We start from the raw sequence: 23,966 nt of genomic DNA, 5'->3' as shown, positions 1-23,966 counted from the left end.
ATTGCTGGGTTAACAGGTTTTTCTATGTTCATCTTTCTGAGGAACTGACAGACTCTTTTCCACAATGGCCACCTTAAATTATATTCCCACCAACAATGTACCAAGTATTCCTTTTTCTCCACATCCCTGCCCACACTTATTTTCCACTATTGTAATAGCAACCAATCTAGTTGGGTGTGAAGTAGCATCTCATTGTGATTTTGAATTGTACTTTCCTAATGATCAGTTATGTAGAACACCTTTTCAGGTATTCATTGCCACTTAATGTTTCTCCTTTGGAGAAATGTTTTAGGTCTTTCGCCCATTTTTTAATTTGGTTGTTTGTCCTGTTACTGTAAAGCCTAAAAATCTGTAATACTATAAGTTCTTGAAGACCTCTCCCTATTTTTCTATTTTATTTGTTTATTTACCTATTTATTTACTTAAGCAGTTGTATTGGCCCTGCCTTTTCTTGTAAGGTTTTTATAGCCTGAGCTCTTAGATTTAGGTCATTGATCCATTCTGTAATTATTTCTATGTATGGTGAGAAGTAAGCATCTGTATTCATTCTTTTACGTGTGGATTTTCAGTTATCCCAGCACCATCTATTGAAAAGAGTATCCTTTCCCTACCGATTGGAAGTGGCACCTTGTCAAAAATCAACTGGTTGGAAATATGTGTGTTTACTTAGGAATTTTCAGTTATAGTCTACAAATCTGTTCTCTTGGTCTGCGTTTCTTCACATCCTCTACCACACTCTCCATTTCTGTGGCTTTGTAATATGTTTTTGTACATATGTAATATGTAAAATTACATATTACATATTACATATGTAATATGTAAAAGCGAGTCCTCCAGTTTTTTTCTTTCGATTGACTATTTGAGACCCCTTGCAATTCCTTGTGAATTTGAGGATCAGTTTTTCTGTTTACAGAAAACGAACTGCTGAAGTTTTTATATTGATTGCATCGAATTTGTAGATTGCTGTGGGAAGTATTGACATCTTAACAATATTAAGTCTTTCAATCTATGAACATGGGGTGTCTTGCCATTTATTTAGGTCCTTCTTCATTTCTTCCAGTTGTGTTTCATAATTTCAGTGTAACGTTTCTTACCTCCTGGGTTAGATTTCTTCTGGATATTTTATTCATTTATATGCTGTTGAAAAAGGGCTCCTTTTCTTATTTTCCTTTTCAAATTGTTTTGTTAGTTATGGACAAACAGAAATTCAGTGGTTTTTTGCGTTTTTGGATCCTACCACTTTGCTGAGTTTCTTTTTTCATTCTGGTAGTTTTCCTGCGGAATCTGTGGCTATTCAGTATTTAGGATTATGTCATCTGTGAAAGGGCTGTTCTGCTTTTTCCTTTTCCGTTGGGATGCATTTTTCTTCCTCGAATGCTCCAGCTATAACTTGCAGTACAGTGTTGCCTAGCAGTGTATCTTTGAAAGACATCTTTGTCTTACTTACAACAGCATCGGGTAAACTTTGAGCGGGATGTTTACTGTGGACTTTTCGTAAGTGTCTTTATCATGTTGAGAACGTTCCCTTCTATTCTGAGTTTTCTGAGTTTTTATGAATCATGAAAGTATGTTGGATTCTTTCAAACACCTTATCGGTTGAGGTGATTTTGTTTTCTTCTCCCTGCATTCTGTTTCTATGATGTGTTATATTTATTGGTTTTCTTATGTTAAACCTCCCTTGCATTCCTGCATAAATCCCTCTTGGTCAAGGTGTATAATCCTGTTTTGTTTTGTTTTATTAACATATAAATTTTATTGATACATATTAATATAGCATAAATCCATCCAAAGCATATAATCATTGATATTTGGTATAATCATATAGCTGTGCATTCATCACTTTGGTCATTATTAGAGCATTTTCATTATTTCAATAATAGTAAGTGATAGTAATAATACTAATAAACAAACAAAAGTTCACTATCTCTCAGTCTTTCTAAGCTGCCCCTGGTGCACAGTGACCTGTTGACCTGTTGCCCTGTCTATAATTTATTTGTATTTATGTTTTAAAAAAACAGTCTTATATGTGCAATATGACCCATATTCATATTTCACATGAGGTTTCACTAGGTTATACAGTCCCGTGTTATATGCTTTAGCTTTCCTTCTAGTATTACGGATGACCTAAATCTTTCCATTTTATCCCATCATGCCCATGTAATAGCTCTGCTAGTTATAATCATTGCTGTGTGCTTTTCCATTGCTATTCATTGCCAAAGATTTACATACATTTCTTTCCAACTCAGCACAGCTTAACCCTTACCTTTATTTTCCCTACCTGCATTCTATTTTCTGATGATCTGTATTCTAATTATTAACTCCATGAGTTTACACAGTATATTTAATTCATAGTAGTGCAATTCATACTCTGTCCTTTTGTGTCTGGGTTGCCTCACTCAACATAATATACTCCAGGTTCGTCCATGTTGTCATGTGCTTTCTGGCCTCATTCTACTTACCATTGCATTATATTCCACTGCGTGTGCGCCACTGTTTTTTTTTTTGTTGTTGTTGTTGTTGTTGTTCATTTGTTGATGGACACGTGGTTGTTTCCATCTTTTGGCTATCGTGAATAATGCTGCTGTGAGCAAGAGTGTGCAAATGTCTGTTCATGCCACTGCTTTCAGTTCTTCTGGGTACATATATCTAGTTATATTGCCAGATCTCATGGCAAGTCTTTGTTCAACTTCCTTAGGAACTACCAAACAGTTCTCCACAGTGGCTGTACCATTTTGCATTTCCACCAACAATGAAAAAGTGTTTCTGCCATTCTGCATCCTTTCCAACATTTGTAGGTTTTCAGCTTTTGAATAGTGTTATTCTATTAGGTGTGAAATGATATGACATTGTAACTTTGATTTGCATTTCCCTAATTGCTAGTGATGTTAAACATTTTTTTTATGTGTTTTTTCACCATTTGTACTTCTTCTTTGGACAGTTGTCTTTTCAAGTCTTTTGACCATTTTTTTAACCAAGTAGTCTTTTATTGTTGAGGTTTAGTATCAGTTTATATATCATGGATTTTAAATCCTTATCAGATATGTGATTTACAAATATTTTCTCTCATTGAGTCAGCAGCCCTTTCACCCTTTTGACAAAGTCCTTTTGGATGCAAAAGTGTTTAAATGGGAGGAGGTCCCATTTATTTAATTTTTTAATTTTTGTTGTGTGCGCTTTGGGTGTAAGGTCCAAGAAACTACCACCTACCACAAAATCCTGGTGAAGTTTTCCTTCACTTTCTTTTAAGGAATTTTATGGTAGTAGCTTTTATATTTAGGTCCTTAATCCATTTTTTAGGTAGTTTTCCTATATGATAGGGTTTGTCTTTTTTTCTTTTAGCTAAGGATATCCACCTCTCCCAGCACCATTTGTTGAATATACTGTTCTGGCCCAGCTGGGAGAGCTTGCCAGCCTTGTCAAAAGTTACTTGACGGTAGATGTGGGGGTCTGTTTCTGAGTTCTCAGTTTGGTTCAATTGGTCAGTCTGTCTTTATGCCAGTACCATATTGTTTTTACCACTGTAGCCAAGTAATATGCTTTAAAGTCTGGAATAATGTCTCAAACTTATTTCTGCTTTTTACAAAGACATTTTCTGTATTTGGGGCCCCTTACCCTTCCAAATAAATTCCATAATTTTCTATGACATTTCTGCAGAAAAGGCTGTTGGTTTGTTTATTGGGGGTGAGTTGAATCTGTAAGTCAGTTTGGTAAAGCTGACATCTTAGTGATAGTTAATCTTCTAATCCATGAACACAGAAGTGTTTAGATTTATTTGTCTTCTTCAGTTTTTTTGTGCACTGTTTTGTAGTTTTCTAAATATAGGTCCTTTTTGTCCATGATTAAGTTCGTTCCTAAATATTTTATTTTTAGTCGTTATTATAAGTGAATTATTTTTTCTGATTTCCTTCTCAGATTGCTTATCAGTAGTGTACAGAAACACTATTGATTTTTGCATATTACTCTTGTATCTTGCCACTTTGCAGAACTCATCTCTTAGATCTACTAGCTTTGTTGTAGATTTTTCAGATTCTTGATATAGGATCATCTATCTCTTCTTTTTCTAGCCCAGTTAGTCCAGCTAGAACTTCTAGCACAGTACTGAGTAACAGTGGAAGCAATGGGCATCGTTGTCTTGTTCCTGATCCTAGCAGGAAAGCTTTTAGTCTTTCACCACTGAATACAATACTAATTGTAGGTTTACCGTATATTTCCTTTACCATTTTGAGAAACCTTCCTTCTATTCCTGACTTTTGGAGTGTTTTTGTTCAGAAAAGGTGTTCTATTATGGCAAATGCCTTTTTGCAACAATCAGGAGAATGGTGTGATTTTTCTTCTTCAGTTTATTAATGTGGTTATTCCACTAATTGATTTTCTTGTGTTGAAATACTCTTGCATACCTGAGAAACCCACTTGATTGTGGTGTATAATTCTTTATAGTGCTTTTGGATTTGGTTTGCAAGTATTTTGTTGAGGATTTTTTTTCCATCAGTATTCATTAGAGATGTTAGTCTGTAATTTTCTTTCTTCATAATACCTTCATTTGATTTTATTGTTAGGGCTATGATCTCTTAGATTGAGTTTGGTCGGGTTCTTTCTTGTTTAATATTTTGGAAGAGCTGAGCAAGACTGGTATTAGGTCATCTTTGAATGATTGATAGAATTCACCTATGAAGCCATCTGATCCCTGGCTTTTCCTCTTTGGGAAGTTTTTGATGACTATTTCAGTCTCTTCACTTGTGATTGGTTTGTTGTGTTCTTCTCTTTTTTCTAGGGGTCAGTGTAGCTTTTTTGAGCATACCATTGTACATAGTATCCTCTTATTTCTGTGGGGTCTGTAGTAATGTCTTCCCTCTCATTTCTGATTTTATTTACTTGCTTCTTCCCTCTTTTTTCATTTGTCAGTCTAGCTAAGGGTTTTTCAATTTTGTTGATCTTCTCAAGGAACCAAATTTTGGTTTTGTTGATTCTATTGGTTTTTGTCGTTGTTCTCAATTTCATTTTTTCTACTCTGATCTTAACTATTTCTTTCCTTTGGCTTGGTTTGGGATTGTTTTGCTCTTTTTTTTCAAGTTCCTCCAGTTGTTCAGTTTGATCTTCCATTTCAGCTGTTTGTTGTTGTTTTTTTTTAAGGTAATCATCCAGGGATATGAATTTCCCTCTCAGCACTGCCTTTTCATTGTCCCATAGATTTTTATATGTTGTGTTCTCATTTTCATTCATCTCAAGTTATTTACTGAAATCTCTTGAAATTTCTTCAACTTGTTGGTTATTTTAGAGGATGCTGTTTAATCTCCATATGAATTTTCCCTTTTTTCAGCCCTTTATTGATTTCCAGCTTCATTCCATTAGGATCAGAGTGTTTTGTATAATTTCAGTCTTTTTAAATTTTATGAGACCTGTCTTATCACCCAACTTAAGGTCCCTCCTGAAAAAGATTTCATGAATGCTTGAAAAGAATGTGTATCCTGCTGTTTCCAGGTGCAATGCTCAATAGTTGTCTCTTGGGTCTAGTGCATTTATCATATTATGCAAACTCTCTGTTTCTTTATTTTTCCTCTGCCCAGATGATCTTCCAATATGGAGAGTGGTATATTAAAGTCTCCAATGCTTATTATACAGACATCCCTTTAAACCTTCAGTTTTGCCAATTTGTGCCCCATGTATCTTGGGATGCCAGGGTTAGGTGCATAAATATTCTTTAGTGAATTTCCCCTTTTATTAATATATAATATAATGAACTTCTTCATCCCGTGTAACAGTTTTGCATTGGACCTATTTTACCCAATATTAAAATTGCTACTCCAGCTCTATTTTGGTTATTATTTACATTTGATATCTTTTTCCAGCCATGCCCTTTCAACCTGGTTCTGTCTTTATGTCTGAGGTGAGTTGTTTATAGGTGGCACATACATGGTTTGTATTTTTTAATCCATTCTATCAGTCTGTGTCTTGCTTTGAGTGTTCAAGCCATTAACGTTCGATATTATTACTGAAATGGCATTACTTATGTCATGCATATGTCCTTTGGCTATCTATTGTCATATCTTAATATTGTCTGTCATTTTACTCTTTAACTTACCGTTCATAATTATCTTCATTTCTGTATTTTTCTACAAGTCTCTTGCCCTTCTTTTTTTCCTTTCAGACTCCAGCAGTCCCTTAAGTATCTCTTGTAATTCTGGTTCGTTGGTAACATTCTTTCTCAGTTTTTGTTTGTCTTTGAAGACTTTGATATCACCCTCTTTTTATCTTATCTTTTCTTTTCTTTTTTTTTTTTTTTTTGAGGAATTTCCAGGTGTTGAACCTTGGACCTTGTACAAGGGAACCAGGCACTTAGGCATAGAGCTATACCCGTTCCCTATCACCCTCATAATTGAAGGACACTTTTACCAGATACGGCATTCCTGGCTGGCCGTTTTTCTTTTTGAAACTTAAATACATCATATCCCTTTCTTCGGTCTTCCATGTTTTTTGCTGAGAGGCCAGCACTTAATCTTATCAAGGTTCCTTTGTAGGTGGTGCTTTGCTTTTCTCTTGCTGCTCTCAGAATCCTCTCTTTATCTGTGATGTATGACATTCTGAAAGTAGGTGTCTTGAAGTAGGCTATTTGGATTTATTCCATTTGGAGTATCTTGTCGTTCTCATATATCAATATTTGCCTTTCCTAAGTGTTGGGAAGATTTGTGTGTGTGTGTGTGTTTCCTTTTATTTCCTTAAATATTCTTTCCATCTCTTTTCCTTTCTGTTTTCCTGTCCTTTGCAGGTCTGATATCTTGTCCTTGAAATCACTAATTCTGTCTTCAGGCAATCCATATCTGCTCTTGTGTGGCTCTAAAATATTTTTAATCTCATCCATTATACCTTTCGTTCCATAAATTCTGTTACTTCTATTTTCTGGCTTTTAGATTATTCTTTATATGCTCACCCAGTGTCTTCTTACTATCATTTATCTCTTTAGCTCCTTTTCTTTCAGTTCCTTGAACTGAGTTAGGAGAATTGTGTGATTATGACTGATTAATTATTTTAAGTCCTGTATTTCATCAGGATATTTGATTTGTTCCTTTGCTTGGACCATCTCTTCCTGTTTCCTACTTGATTGTAATTTTTTGCTGATATCTAGACATCTGGATATGTTGGTGAATTTACTCTGTGGTCATTTTCTCTCTTTTGCCTAGTGTTTTTTTATTTCATAGAGCTTCATTAATACTTGGTTCACCTTATTCACAGTCTTTGTAATTGCTCAGTTTTAACCTATCTACATATGACCAGGACATAATAATAATGGGGCACAGAAATTTTCCCTGGCAGTTTAAGGGAGAAAACAATTCTTTGCCATGACGTTTCCAGACCTGCCAGTAGGTGTTATTGTCAAGCAGACTTTTCCACTGAGTTGTTTCCCTCATCACCCACTATCCAGTGTCTCTAATCTAGCCAGAGCCAAGGCTCTGCGGGTTGAATTCACTGAAGAGATGCCCTTTACCTCAACCTCCCTCTGCCTCTGTAACAGCTAACAGGGAAGAATATGTCTATTCCCCTTCTTAATCAGCTGCTGTGAGCCAGTGATTTTATCTTAGCATGTCTTTTGTGCGGAATTGAATTCCCTTCTGGCCACCTCTTGGGTTTGGTAACTCACTTTCTTTTATTTTGTTTTTCGTTTTTGTTCTTCTTCTCTCTGTGTCCTCCCTTCTGGGAGTTGTGCAGCACTGTCTGGGTCTGCTGACCCCCACCCCCAAGCAGGTCCCTTGGACAGCTTCTGGCCCTGTTTCCCTTGTTTCATGTTGAGAGAATTGAGCCCTGCCTGCCTATTCCAACACCATTTTACTTGCATAATCCTTTTAATGTATTCAGTTGGCTGAACCTTGGTTGAGGAATTTCATATCTGTATTCATATGGATATTGTTCTCTTGTTTTCTTGTGCTGTCTTTACCTCACTTTTCTATCAGGGTAATGCTGGCATCACACAATTGATTAGGATGTATTCCATCTCGAATTTTTCAGAAGAGTTTATGATTGCCGTTAATTCTTCTTTAAATGTTTGGTGGTTTCAGCAGCGTAGCCATTCAGCCTTGGAATTTTCTTTGTTGAAGGATTTATTTTTTGAGATGTATTTTATTTATTTCTCCCCACTCCTGTGTTGTTTGCACTTGCCATGTGTGTCCATCTTCCTTGTTTGTTTGTTTGTTTAGAAGGCACTGGGCACTAAACCCGGGATCTCCCAGTTGGAAGGGAGAACCTAATCTCTTGAGCCACCTCCATTCCCTGCTTTGCTGTGTATCTTAAGTTTTTACTCCCCATGTCTGTTGTGTCATCTTGTTGCATCAGTTCACTGCACTGCCCAATTTGCCAGCTCACGGTCATGCTTGTCTTCTTCAGGAGACAGTGGGGACCTCGGCTCCCTGCGTTGTTGATTTTGAGGAACTGCCAAACTGTCCTCCACGATGGCTACATCCTTGTAAATTCCCACCAAGAGTGGATGAGGGTTCCTGTAACTCTGCATCCTCTTCAACACTTGTAGTCCTCTGATTTTTCAGTAGCTTCCAATCTAATGGGTATAAGATGATGTCCCATTGTAGTTTTGATTTTCACTTCCCTAATAGCTAGAGATGTTGAGCATCTTTTCTTTTGCTTTTTAGCCATTTGTATTTCTTCCTTTTGAGAAGTGTCTATTCAAACCATTTGCCCATTTCTTAAATGGTTTGTTAGTCTTTTTATTTTTGCAGTGTACAATTTCTTTATATATAATAGATAGCACACTCCTATCAAATACATGGTTACCAAATATTAATGTTTTATCCCTTTGAGTAGGCTGCCTTTTCACTTTCTTGACAAACTCCTTTGAGGTGCAAAATTTTAATTTTGAGGAGGTCCCATTGCTCTGTTTATCCTTTTGTAGCTCATGCCTTGGATGTGAAGTTCATGGCACCATTTCCTAATACAAGGTCCTGTAGATGCTTCCCTACACTGTCTTCTTCATTCGTCAGCCAGGTGGGGTGCTGGTGCAAAATACCAGAAGCCTGCCTGCTTTTATAGAGGGCCATGAAGCGTAAGTTATTTCTCTCACTAAAGTCTATTTTCATATGTTAGAGCAAGATGACTGCTGAAGTTTGTGAAAATTCAGGCTTCCTGGGTGCCTCTTGGCTCAGCTCCTTTCTTTTCTCCACAATGTCAGCTGTAGACTATGAGTCTCTCTAGACTTTGCCTCTCTCCACGGGTCAGCTCTAGACTATCAGCTGAACAACTCTGTCTCTCTTCCTGGGGTTTCTTCCATGTCTAAGGAGCCATCTCTATTCCACTGTGTTCTTCTCCTGGCTCAGGCCCTCTCTTCCTGCGGCTTGCTTCTTCCTGGGTTCAAGTTCCCTCTCTTCCTGGGGCTTGCTTCTCTTTCTTCTGAGAGCTTACTTCCTGGGGCTCCAGCTGAAGACTTCAGCATCAAACTCAAACATCAAAACGCCAAAAACAGAAACCCTCATCTCTGTCCTTTGCCATGCCTTTGACATGGCCCAATCAAAGCCCTAATCATAACTTAATCATGCCCAGATCCAGACCAGATTACAAACAAACTCCAATATCTCCTTTTGGAATTCATAAACATATCAAACTGCTACACTCCACCCTCTGAATTCCAAAAAACATTACAGTATTTTTAAGAAAGCCTTAAATCAGTAACAAGGCAAGTACTAAATCATATCACAATTGATTTAAAGAAATACAGTTTATCCTGGGTCAAAGTGTTGCCTGCTATAGACCTCTGAAACTTACAAAACAATTTATCTGTTTCCAGTACACAAATGGACAGACAAAAGATAAACATTTTCATTACAATAAGGAGAAATGGAAGGGAAACCTCTCATGTATCCTCTATAATTAAAAAAACCTTCAGGGCATATGCTGTTCGATTTTAGTGTGAGAGTCATTCTTAAGATGATGGTTTCTTCTTGGTTCCTTCAGGGAACCCACCCTTTCCATATGCTTGTCCAACCATCATTTTCTTGGTTACACCCTCTTCAAGCATCTAGGTGTTGACCAAGCTCCAGAACTCTCCCTCAAAGAGGGTTGGGTTGATTGCCACACCTTACCCAATCTTTGGGTTAGAGTCTTAACGCCCCCTGTACAGTGTCATGAAGACAACATTTCCCCTAACCTTTGGCATAGAGGCTCAACCCACTCAGAGCAATGAGCTGACCACCTGGCCTTCGCTGACCTTTGCAATGTGCACTCAACACTCTCAAAACAATGAGTTGACCATGGTGCCTTCTTCTCTAACTTTTGGGGGACAAGTCCACCCTTCCCAGACCTGTGGGGTCCTGACGTTAACCACCCTAATCCTTGGGGAATGTGCCCCATTTTCTCTGCACCCGGGGGCAGCAAAGTCTCCCAGAACATCGGACAGGAACATCCACCCTCTTCAACTCCTGGGGCAAGCTCTCCCTCTCTGTACCACGTGAGTGTGCTTCTTCTCTTGGCCCAAGGTGATGTCCTAATTCCAGATCTCAGTTTCCATGGTTTACCTCTTAACGCTGTTTCTTCTTCAATCTCTCCTTTCCATGTCACTTTTACTCCAGGCCAACAGTGGTTTTGTTTGTACAGCTCTTTCAAAAAACGTTTTGGTTTTTCATGCAGGAAGCACGTGTCCAAGCCATTGGATAGTTGGATAGTAAGATTTTCCACAAGTCTTTCCTAGATAACTGCATCTTCTAAATATATATATATATATATATATTTTTATTTAATTTGCCCCCCCCCCCGGTTGTCTGTTCTCTGTGTCTATTTGCTGCGTCTTGTTTCTTCTTTCCGCTTCTGTTGTCGTCAGCGGCATGGGAAGTGTGGGCGGCGCCATTCCTGGGCAGGCTGCACGTTCTTTCGCGCTGGGCGGCTCTCCTTACAGGTGCACTCCTTGAGCGTGGGGCTCCCCTACACGGGGGACACCTCTGCATGGCACAGCACTCCTTGCGCGCATCAGTACTGCGCATGAGCCAGCTCCACACGGGTCAAGGAGGCCCGGGGTTTGAACTGCGGACCTCCCAGGTGGTAGGAAGACGCCCTAACCACTGGGCCAAGTCCTTTTCCCTGCATCTTCAATATTGATTGAAGTCCACAAATGGGGCACTTTCATCTGGGACCTTGATTTCCAGAGACTTAGAATTTCCACACTCAGATTCTGTTTTCTTTGTGCCTGACATTTCAGTCCTCAGTATATCTCTCCTGACCAGAATTTTGCTATAAGCTACAAGCAGAATCCAAGCCACATTCTCTGGGTTTACTCTGGAAATATCTTTGGCCAAATGCCCAGGCTCACCTTTTTCAAATCCTTCCTTCCGTAAGAAACCAGGAGTTAATCTTGCTAATTTCTCTGCATCTTGAAAACACGGATTGCCCTTCCTCCAGTTTCCAAAAATACTTTCATCATTTTTTCCTAAGATGTCATAAAAAGTCTCTTTAGCATCCATGCTATCAACAGTCTCTTCAAAGCACTGTAGGTCTTTTCTTCCAGGCATCTCACAGTTCCTCCAGAAACACCCCTTACTCATTTATAAGACCGTTCCATCATTTTGGTAATTGCAAAAGCATTTCCCCACTCCTCTGCACCAAATTCTGTATTAGTCAGCCAACAGAGGTGCTGATGCAAAATATCAGAAGGCTGCCAGCTTCTATAAAGGGTATTTATTTGGGGTTGTGAGCTTACAGACACCAGACCATAAAGCATAAGTTGCTTCCCTTACAAAATCTATTTTCAGTTGTTCGATCAAGCTGGCTGCCAATGGCTGCAAGATTTCAGGCTTCCTGGGTTCCTCTGGGCTGCAAGATTTCAGGCTTCCTGGGTTCCTCTGGGCTCTGCTCCTCTCTTTTCTCCACATAGTCAGCCATAGATTATGAGACTCTCTAGGCTGCCTCTCTTCACAAGGTTAGCTTTAGACCATCCAGTGAAAAGCTCTGTCTCTCTCCCTGGGATTTCTGCTGTGTCTAATGAGCCACCTCTACCCCTCTGTTCTTGTCCTGGCTCAGGTTCTCTATTCCTTTGCCCAGTCTTGCTTTTCTTTCCTCTGTGTGCTTATTTCCTGGGGCTCCAGCTTACGACTTCAGCATCAAACTCCAACATCAAAATTCCAACATTAATAACCCTCAACTCTGTCCTATGCCATGTTTTTTATCTGTGAGTACCCACCCACTAAGGAGCGGGCACTTAACTCCCTAACGATATGGTCCAATCAAAGGCCTAATCATAACTCGATGATGCCCAGGTACACACCAGATTACAAAAAGAATCCAATATCTATTTTTGGGATTCATAACCATATCAAACTACTATATCTTCCAAGGTCTTTATGGTGATGGCTCTTATATTTAGATCTTTGATCCATCCTGACTTAATTTTTGTATAAGGTGAGAGATGGTGTTCCTTTCTCGTCTTCTGGATATGGATACCCAGTTCTCCAAGCACCAGTTGTTGAAGAGGCCATTCTCTCCCAGTTGAGTGGGCTCAGCGATCTTGTTGAATATCAGATGACTGTGTATATGAGGATCTGTATCAGAAAACTCCATTTGGTTCCATTGGTCAGTGTGTCTATCCTTGTTCCAATAACATGCTGTTTTGACCACTGTAGCCTGCTTGTATCTTGTAAGGTCACTGTAGTGTGATTCCTCCAATTTCATTTTTCTTTGTCAGTATGTATGTCTGTGGTTATGCAGTGCCTCTTGCCCTTCCAAATAAATTTTATAGTTAGTCTTTCCAATTCAGTAAGAAATGCTTGTTGATTTTTATTGGGATTATGTTAAATCTTTATATCAGTTTGGGTAGGGTAGACATCTTAATGATGTCTAGTCTTCCTATCCAGGAACAGGGAATATTCTTCCATTAATTTAAGTCTTCTTTGCTTTCTTTTAAAGGTTGTGTTGTTTTCTCCATTTAAGTCAATTATCTCTTTAGTTAAATTCATTCCTAGGCATTTGATTCTTTCAGTTGCTACTGTAAATGGTACTTTTTCATTATTTCCACAGATTGCTTCATTATTGGTTCACAGAAATGCTGCTGATACTGGTTTTTCCACAATGATCTTAAAACCTTGACTTAAGCTTTGTTGTGTATTTCTCAGGGCTTTCTGTGTATAGGATCATCTTGTTTGCAAATAGTGAAATTATGACTTCTTCCTTTCCAATTTGATGCCTTTTTATATCTTTTTCTTGCCTAAGTGCTCAAGCAATACTTCTAACTAATGTCGAAAAGGAGATTTGATGGTGGGCATCCTTTTCTATTTTCCTATCTTGGAGGGAAAGTTTTGGGATTTCACCATTGTTTATGATGTTTGCTATGGGTTTTTCATATATATTCTTTATCATAATAATGAAGTTTTCTCATATCCCTATTTTTGGTAGTTTTTTTTTTTTTTTCAGGAAAGGGTGCTGTGTTTTGTCAAATGCCATTTCTTCACCTGTAGAGATAACTATGTGATTTTTTTTTTCTTTCAATCTGTTTATGTAGTGTATAATATTGATTGGTTTTCTTCTGTTGAACCATTCTTGCATACCAGGAATGAAGCCCACTTGGTCATGGTGTATAAGTTGTTTGATATGTTGTTGAATATGGTTAGCAAATTCTTTATTGAGGATATTAGCATCTGGCTTCCTTGGGAGAGTTGTCTATAGTTGTACTTTCTTGTGGTATCTTTGTTTGGCCTTGGTATTAAGGTGATGTTGGTTTCAAAGCATGAGTTACGCAATGTTCCTTCCACTTCTATTTTTTGGAAGAGTTTAAGCAGGATTGGTGTTAGTTCTTTCTGGGAATTTTGGTAGAATTAACCTGTGAAGCTCTCTGTTCCTTGGCTCTTCATAGTTGGGAGGTTTTTTTTTTTTTAATTTTTAAAAAAATTATTGAAATACATTGCTCATGCATAAACATACATAGATAATAAATGTATAATAGTTGTGAACGTACAAAACAAACATATATAACATCAAACAATCATATATAACATCTCGCCCTACCACCAATAACTTGCATTGTTTTTAAACATTTTTAACTAATGATTAAAGAGCATTGTCAAAATATTACTACCTAACCAATCCAATTATTATCTTTATAACATTTATATATGAACGTACATAAACAGTTAAGTGCATAGTAAAAGTTGTGAACTTACAAAGCAAACATGCATCACATCATACAGGGGTCCCATACATCAACCCTCCACCAACACCTTGCATTGTCACGAGACGTTTGTTACAAGCTATGAAAGAATGTTGTCAAAATCTTACTATTAATCATAGTTCTTTCCTTACATTTTGTGTTTTTCCCAAACCCACCCTATTATTACTTTTTAAATATATTTTTTAATAACAGAAGTTGTAAACCTATAAAACAACCATGCACGTGTGCAGGATTCCCAAAAAAACACCCCTCCATCTACACAACATGCTGTGGTGCATCACTTGCTACAGATAGAATAATGTCCTCTTATTAATGCCATGTCCATAATGTACATTTGGCTCACATTTTCCATACAGCCAATTGGGAGGCTTTTGATAGCTGATTCTATCTCACTGCTTGTGACTGATCTGTTGAGCTCATCAATTTCTTCTTTGGTCAGTATAGGCTGCTTGTTTGTTTCGAGGAATTTCTCCATTTCCTCTACCTTATCCATCCTTTTGGCATATAATTTTTCAAAATAAGCTCTTTTCTCCCTGACCCTTCCCTTTAAAGGGTAAAATATTACTATTTAGAATGGAAAGAAGTATTGTGATCTAACATAAGCAAGCTTAAAGGGGGCGGGGGGGGAACACCCTGATGAAAATATTGGGGAAAAACTTGTACCTGATTTTCTTCAGTTCATCCTTCCTGTCTGTGTTATGTTGGTAGAGATGGTTAGGTCATTCTTTAATTACTTACTTGTAACCCCCTTTTGTATCTGAAGTACCTCTAATTTACTTAATATTCATTGTTTCAAGCTCTGCCATAACATGGAGTACCTGTTAGTTTTTAGCATTTATGTGTTTCAGGAGTGTACACTCACTGTTTAGTATGTTTTATTTGCAGTAAGCTGATCTCCAAAGATTTCCTTTTGAAAATTCCCTCCTCTTTAATTTTTACTATCATTACTGTTTTTTACTGAATATTAAGTGTTCTTTGACAATTTTGGTGCTTTTATGTTTGGGGGGACAAAAATAAATTGAATCTGTCATTACATCAGAAAGTTTGTTTAAAACTCATGGATCAGATGTGACTTATGAGCATTTTTCCCTAGATATCAAACTGATAGGATTGCCATTTTTATATGTCATTGAAGATCTGCTTGTTTGTTAATAACCTCTTGCTCACTTGGAAAAATATACCAGTGAACAACAACAACAAAAAGTACACCCTTACAATACTCCCTATTTCTGTGGGGACATTTGGTGATATATCCTTCCTCATTTCTTATTTTGTGTATGCACATCTTCTCTCTTTTTTCATTTTGGCAGCCTAGCTTGGGGGGGGTGTTGTCAAATTTTTTTTGATCTTCTCGAAGAACCCCGCTTTTGGTATTATTTCTTCTGTTGCTGTATTATTTTCAATTTTATTTAGTTCTCTAATCTTCATTATTTCCTTCTTTCTGCTTCCATTGGTGTTAGCGTGTTGTTGCTTTTCTGATTCCTCTGGTGTGAAGTTAGGTCTTTGATTTTAGCTCTTTCTTCTTTTATGATATACGCATTTATGAATTTCCCTGTCAGTACCATTTTGTTGCATCCCATAGGTTTTGATATGTTGTGTTGTAATTTTCATTTGTTTTAAGGTATTTACTGATTTCTTTTGTGATTTCTTCCTCAACCCATTGTTTGTCTAAGGCTGTGTTGTTTAACTTCCATGTACTTGTACCTAATCTACTTCTCTGGCCTTTACTGATTTCCATAATGATCAGAAAAACTATTTTGTATTATCTTCATCTTTCAGAATCCATTGAGAGTTGTTCTGTGACCTAGCATGTAGTATATCTTGGAGTGTTCTTTGTGCACTCGAGGAGATGTATATCCCGTTGTATTTGGGCGTAGTGGCTCTGTATTTGTCTATTAGGTCCAGATTCTCTATTCTGTAATTCAGAGCCTTTGTTTCTTTATTAATTTTCACTTGAGATGTTCTGTCTAATGGTGATGATGGTGTATTAAAGTGTCCCCCACTATAATTGCAGAGGCATCTGTTTCTCCACTTACTTTTTCCAGTATTTGCCTCATTTATTTCAAGGTACCCTGGTAAGGCACTTAAATGTTTATGGTTGTCCTTCCTTCTTGAAAGATTACCCCTTTTATTAATATGTAGTGTCCCTCTTAGTCTCCTACAGTAGTTTTGATTAAAGTCTATTTTGGATGAAAGTAGTATAGCTGCTCCTGCCCATTTTTGGTTATTGTTTGCTTATAAAAGTGTTTTCCAGCCATTCACTTCCAGCCTTCTTGAATCCTTGGGTCTAAGGTGGATTTCTTGTAAACAGTGGCATGTACATGGATCTTATTCCTTATCCATTCGTCCAGTCTTTGTCTCTTGACTGATAAGTTTAGCCCATTAACATGAAATGTTATTATTGGCATTACTTACAATTTGCCATATTTTCTTTGGGTTTATGTGTGCCATATATTGTTTTTATTACTCTATTTGTCTTTTAGTTCTTCTTACACTCCTCTAACTCTCTTTTTCCTGTTTCTTCTGTGAACATGCAGAACACTGGTTGGTAATTCTTGAAGTGCAGGTTTCATACTACATACTCTCTTAGATTCTGTTTGTCTCTGAATATTTTGAACTCTCCTTCAGTTTTGAATGCCAGTTTTGAATTATTGGCTGGAAGTTTTTATTTTAGCACCTTAAGTATGTCATACCGCTGCCTTCTTGCTTCCATTGTTTCTAATGAGAAATCAACACTTAATAATCATATCGAATTTCCCTTATATGTGATTTTTCCCTTCTCACTTGCTGATTTCAATGGGTGTTTCATATACACCATTTATTCAGGTGAGGAGGTTTTCTTCTAGTCTTATCTTGTGATGGGTTTTTATTAAAGAAGGATGCTGTGTTTTGTCAGGTGCTTTTTCTACGTCCGTAGAGATGACTTTTTTTTTCTTTCTGTCAATGTGGTATATTACATTGATTTTCATATTTTGAATCATCCTTGCATATCAGGGATGTAACCCACTTGGTCATGATGTATAATTCATTTGGTGTGTTGTTGAATATGACTAGCAGGTATTTTGTTCATGAAATTAAGCATCCAGGTTCAGTAAAGAGATTGGTTTATGGCTTTTCTTGTGTGTGTGGCATCTTTCTTTGGCTTTGGTATTGGAGTGATGCTTACGTCATAGAATCAGTCAGACAAGGTTCCCTCCACTTGTAACTTTTTGGAAGAATTTAAGTAGGCTTGGTGTTAGTTCTTTTTGGATTCATTGGTAGAAGTCATCTGTGAAGGTACCTGGTCCTGGGCTTTACATAGTTGGGAGGTTTTTGATGATCAGCTCAATCTCATTATTTATGGTTGGTCTGCCAATGTAGGGTGATTGGGTGCTTCTAGAAATATGTCCATTTCATTTCAGTCATCAGTCTCAATGGCCAATTATTTTTCGACATGTCCTTTTATGATTGATGCCCTTTATTATTTGGAACCATTGGTGAAATCCCCTCCTCTGCTTTTCATTTTATGTATTTGGCATCTTCTCTCTCCTTTTTCTTTGTTCAGTTAGCTAAGGGTTTGTCAATTTTATTAATCTTCTCAAAGATCTACCTTTTGGTTTTATTAATTTTTCTTGTGTTTTTTGTTTTTGATTTTGAAGGGCGGATCCAGAGGTTGAACACAAGACTTCATGTTCAACGACTGAGCCTCATTGGCTGACCTGAGATGCTTTGTGGTGTTGTTGTATGCTTGTTTTTATATTTTGTTTTCTTTTTAGGAGGCCCTGGGAACTCAACGTGGGACCTCCCTTATGGGTTACAAGCACTCAAATGCTTGAGCCACACCTACTCCCCTCTCGTTTTTAAAATTTCTTTTTTTTTTAAGATTTATTTATTTAATCTTTTAAGATTTATTTCTCTCCCCTTCCCCCCCGCCCCGGTTGTCTGTTCTCTGTGTCTATATGTTGCGTCTTCTTTGTCTGCTTCCGTTGTTGTCAGCAGCATGGGAATCTGTTCCCTTTTGTTGTGTCATCTTGTGTCAGGTCTCCGTGTGTGCAGCACCGTTCCTGGGCAGGCTGCACTTTCTTTCATGCTGGGTGGCTCTCCTTACGGGGCGCACTCCTTGTGCGTGGGGCTCCCCTACGCGGGGGACACCCCTGCATGGCACGACACTCCTTGCACGCATCAGCACTGCACACACACCACATGGGTCAAGGAGGCCCGGGGTTTGAACCGCAGACCTCCCATGTGGTAGACGGATGCCCTAACCACTGGGCCACATCAGCCACCTGAAATTTCAATTTAATTTAGCTCTGCTCTAATCTTTGTCATTTATTTCTTTCTGCTGGTTTCAGGATTAGTTGGTTTCTTTTTCTTTTTCAAGTTGCTCCCGGTAAGCCATTAGGTCTTTGATTTTAGCTCTTGCTTCTCTTTTAATATAGACTTTCATGGCTATTCATTTCCCCTTCAGTGCTGCTTTAGTGCATCCGATTGGTTGTTTTATTTTTTTTATTTTTCTGATACATATTAATAAAGCATAATTCCACCCAAAGAGTTCAATCAGTGTTATTCAGTGTAATTACATGTTTATGCATTTCATTAGCCCAGCCAATCCCAGAGCACCTTCATTATTGCAATAATAATAATAATGGGAACAAAACTCATCACTCTCCATCTCTCTATTCCTTGCTTGATATCCATAGCTGCTGTTCTTCTGCCTTCTCTGTAGTATATTTGCATTTATATCTTGTAAAAAGTCATATATTTGCAATATTACCGATATTCCTGCTTTACATTAGGTTTTATGCCTTATTCAGTTCCATGTTACAGTTTCTAGCTTTCCTTCTAGGACTATACAAGACCTTAGACTCTACTTTTCCAAACATTCTCCTACCCACACAATTGCACTGCTAGTTACAAACACCATGTTGCGCTTTAATCATTTCTATTCATTTCCAAAGATTTATGAACAACCTTTTTAACAAACCTGCATAGATTAACCCACCGCTTTCCATTCTCTGCCCTCCCTCTATTTTCTGGTCCTGTATTGTAATTAGTAATTCCATGAATTTATACAGTATATTTAATTCATAATAGTGCAATCATAAGGTATTTGTCCTATAGTGTCTGACTTGTTTCATTCAACATAATGTCTTCCAGCTTCATCCGTGTTGTCACATGCTTCACTATTTAATTTCTTCTTACCACTGCATAATATTACATCATGTGTACACACCACAGTTTGCTGGTACATTCGTCAGTTGATGGATACCTGGATTGTTTCCATCATTTGGCAGTCATGAATAATGTAGCTTTCAACTACATCAACTACATTCAACATCAGTATGCAGATGTCTTTTTGTATCTCTGCTCTCAGTTCTTCTGGGTATATACCTGGTAATGGTTTTGTGGGTCACATGGCAAGTCTATCTTCAACTTCCTTAGGAACTGCCAAACAGTCCCCCATGGTGGCTATACCTCTACATTCCCAGTTAACATTGATTAAGCATTCCTAACTCTCCACATTCTCTCCAATATTTACTGTTTGCTGACTTTCAATAGCGGCCAGCCTAGTAGGTGTGAAATGATATCTTATTGTAGTTTTTTTTTTGAGGATTTATTTTATTTATTTCTCTCCCCTCCGCCCCCCCCCACCACAGTTGCGTGTTCTCTGTGTCCATTTGCTGCATGTTCTTCTTTTTGTCTTCTTCTGTTGCTGTCAGTGACATAGGAATCTGTGTGCTGCATCAGCTCTCCGTGTGTGCGGTGCCATTCCTGGGCAGGCTGCACTTTCTTTTGCGCTGGGCAGCTCTCCTTACAGGGCGCACTCCTTGCACGTGGGGCTCCCCTGTGCGGGGGACACCCCTGCGTGGCAGGGCACTCCTTGCGCGCATCAGCACTGCACATGGGCCAGCTCCACACAGGTCAGGGAGGCCCAGGGTTTGAACCGCAGACCTCCCATGTGGTAGACGGATGCCCTGTATACGTGGCCAAGTCCGCTTCCCTCATTGTAGTTTTGATCTGCATTTCCTTATTTGCTAGTGATGTTGAATGTTTTTTCATGTTTCTTTGCCAGTGTGTTCTTCTTTGGAAAATTGTCTTTTCACGTCTATTGCCCATTTTTTATTCAGGCAGTTTTGTCATTTTATTGTTGAATTGTATGATCTCTTTGTGTATCGTAGATATTAAATGCTTATTGGGTATGTGATTGCCATTCTTCCATTGACTTGGCTCTCTTTTCAAGGTTTTCACAAAGTCCTTTGTTGTGCAGTAATGCTTCATTAATCTATTTTTTGTTGTTGTTGTTGCTCATGGTTTAGGTGTAAGGTTTAAGGACCTACCACCTACTGTAAGATCTTGAAGATGTTTTTGTACACTTTCTTCTAGGACTTTTATGGTTCTCACATTTATATTTAGGTCCTTCTTCCATTTTGAATTAGTTTTTGTGTAAGGTTTGAGATTGGGACCTTCTTTCTTTTGGATATAGCTATCTAGTCCACCACCACCGTTTGTTGTATAGACTCTTCTGGCCCACCTGGGAGGGCTTGAATGCCTTGTCAAAAATCCCTTGACTGTAGATGTGAGGGCCTACTATTTCTTAGTTCTCAATATGTTTCCATGGATCAACTGTCTGTCTTTATGCTAGTAACATGCTTTTTTTTTTCTTTTTTTCCCACTGTAGCTAGGTAATATGTTTTAAAGTCCAGAAGAACATTGTTCTTCTTTTTTAACATATTTTGCCTATTGGAGGACCCTTACCCTTCCAAATAAATTTGATAACTGGGTTTGCCACTTATGCAAAAAGAATGTTCAAATTTTTTTAGCACATCAATTTCATTGATACATATTAATAAAACATACAATTCATTCCAAGTGTATAATCAGTGGTATTTTTTATAATCACCAAGTTGTTTATTCTGTATTTCAGTCTTTATTAGAGTATTTTCATTATTTCAATTGCAATAATAAAAACAGACAAACAGATAACAAAATTGCTCACCCATCAGTTTTTCTATGTTTCTCCTGCTGTAAGTACTTGCTGTTTCTGGCTATTTTTTTAAAATATAGTTTTGCTTTGTTTTGTTTTTAAAGATGCTTAGGTTATGTAAGTGTTAACATAAAAAAATATAGGGGATTCCCATATGCCCCACTCCCAACTCCTCCCACATTTTCCTACATTAGCAGCGTCCTTCTTTAGTGTTGTTTGTTTGTTAAATTGGTAAACACATTTTGGAGCATTGCCACTAAGTATGGATTATACTTTACATTATAATTTAAACTCTCTCACGCCCAATATTGTAAGTTATGAGAAGATATATAATGCCTTGTATCTGTCATTGCAGTGTCATTCAGAACAATGCCCAAGTCCTGAAAATGTCCCCATATTACACCTGTTTCTCCCTCTTCCTCCCCTCAGAACCTCCAGTGGTCACTGCCTCCATGTTGTGATAGAAGTTATTCCAATAAGAATCACAGTATATCTATAGTAGAATACCAGTAAATCTACTCTTGTCCATCATTCATTTCCCAAACTTGAGGATTGTGGGATGGTGAATGTCCACTCCACCTCTAATCGAGAGGGTGCTTACATCCCATATGGCAGGTGGATGGCACTATCTTGCAGTTCTAGCCTCTTTCTGTTCCTTGGGATGGTCGTTGCCCATTATTGTCTTTTTCTTTAGTTGTCCTGGATGAGTCCAGTAAACTGGAAAGTAGGTCTTGCAACTGTTGCAGTTCAGGGCCCAACTGGTACATGGACAGCCCAGAGATTTAAGTCTCTTGGATGTATATCTATCAAATCTAGCTGTAACTATGGGTTCAGATAGAAGGGGCAGAAGAATTATGTTTAGGGAAACCACAACTGAGTCCAACTTTGTCACCTGGAGGGCATAAATTCCGAAGTAGGACTCACTGCAAGGGCACCAAAATCCTGAGTTCTCTGCCTTGCCTGTAGTGTCTGGTGTCTCCAGGGCCCTAAGAAGCTCTGCTACTTAATGCAGTATTTTCTGTGGCAGTCAATGGGATCCTCCTGAGACATGCATAAGGATAACCTCTGGAATAGCCTCCCAGCTAACTTTGAAGTCTCTCAGCCATATAAACTCATTTGTCTTTACCCTTTCCCTCTTTTGGTCAACGTCTTTATCCAGTTGCATTGCTAGTTGGTGCTTAGTAGTAATCCCTCAGTGCCGGGGAGGCTCATCCCAGGAGTCATTTCCCATGCTGGGGGAAGGTAATGCAATTATATGCTTGTTTTGGTTTAGAGAAAATCTGCACTCAAGTAACAAGGAGGCTCTCTGTAGGTAACTCTTTGTCACCTTTTAATAATAGACTAAACTTCAATTGATTGAAAGTTCATAAGTATATTCATCAATATCAAACGCCCTTCAAGAGTCCTTCCTCCTTTACTATTCACTGCCTCTGTCCTCGGGGGATTTCTGCTATCCCATTAGAGAATGTGGCAGAGCTCTCCAGGATGGGAATCCGCTGTTCTTTCAGTTATAGCGTGAATTTCCACCCACCATGAAAATGCCCCATGAACACTTGAACACATTTATATGTCTTATAGGAATGCCCCAGGTGAACTTCCTCCCATGTATCCCCCATCACTGACACCCCACACCAGTGGTCCTCCCCTGCCACAGTTGTAACCCTTCTGTGATCCAAAATTTCTTCAAAATTAAAGTCAGCAAAATAAGTGAATACAGTTAATAAGAAAATGAAATAATAAGGATAGTTTTTAAAATAACAAAATATAAAATTTTAGAAAATACTTGGAATAAAAGTCATTATAAATATAAAATCTTAAAAGTTTTGACATTGTGTTTCATCACTGTAAAATTTGTCATCTTGTGCATACCGTGATATTTTCTCCTGTTTGCTCCCTCAGTGTCTTATTTTTTCATTTTGTCTTCAAAGAAGCTTTAAGTTAGAGAAAAGTCATGTACAGAATATAGGGAATTCTTATGTACCCACTATGCTCTCCCTTTCCTCTTTCCCCTATTAATAACATTTTACAAGTGATGGTACATTTGTTACAATAGATATATACATATTTAAAGGTTTCTACTAGCCAAAGTCAATGACTTACATTATGGTTTACGTTCTGGATCATATACTTTTATAAATTTTAGTGAAATTTAACATGGCCTGTATCCTTCATAGTAAGATCATGTAGAACAATTCATTTCCCCAAAATGCCTCATGTTCCATCTATTCTGCTTTTCTATCCCCGTCCCCTTGGGACCCATGGCAACCAACCAAAGTACACTCTTGAGGAACAAGTAGTCGTTCTTCTGACAACATTGAGGGCTTGATTTATTGGTTGTCCCAACCAATTATGCATTGCCTCCAGTCTCAAAACACTTCCCCCTATCAATTTGAGAACACAGCAGGATTCCCTAGAATGGGATTCCAACAACTTCCTGCTCATTATGTGGGTCTGCAAATGCGCTCCCTCCCATATGACCCCTACATACCACACCCTCAACCAGTAACCCTCCCCTGCCATATTTGCCAAAGGAACAGTCCCAACTTTGTAGTTTCTTTTTTTTTTTTTTTTTTTTAAGATCTATTTATTTATTTCTCTCCCCTCTCACCCCGGTTATCTGTTCTCTGTGTCTATTTGCTGCATCTTCTTTGTCTGCTTCTGTTGTCGTCAGCGGCACGGGAATCTGTGTGTTTCTTTGCATTTCGTCATCTTGTTGTGTCAGCTCTCCACGTGTGCGGCACCATTCCGGGGCAGGCTGCACTTCCTTTTGCGCTGGGCGGCTCTCCTTATGGGGTGCATTCCTTGCACGTGGGGCTCCTCTACGCAGCAGACACCACCTGTGTGGCTCGGCACTCCTCG

General features: G+C 38.3%; 1 protein-coding gene across 1 annotated transcript in view; it reads left to right on the top strand.

The window, feature by feature from the left end:
* Positions 1–23,966, top strand: part of LOC139438262 (BCL-6 corepressor-like) — a 161,907-nt gene that overhangs the window by 79,599 nt on the left and 58,342 nt on the right.

The sequence above is a fragment of the Dasypus novemcinctus genome, chromosome Y (assembly GCF_030445035.2).
Source record: "Dasypus novemcinctus isolate mDasNov1 chromosome Y, mDasNov1.1.hap2, whole genome shotgun sequence".
NCBI classification, from domain to species: Eukaryota; Metazoa; Chordata; class Mammalia; order Cingulata; family Dasypodidae; genus Dasypus; species Dasypus novemcinctus.
The sequence above is the reverse complement of the archived record's forward strand: the minus strand, read 5'-3'. Positions and strand labels throughout refer to the sequence as shown.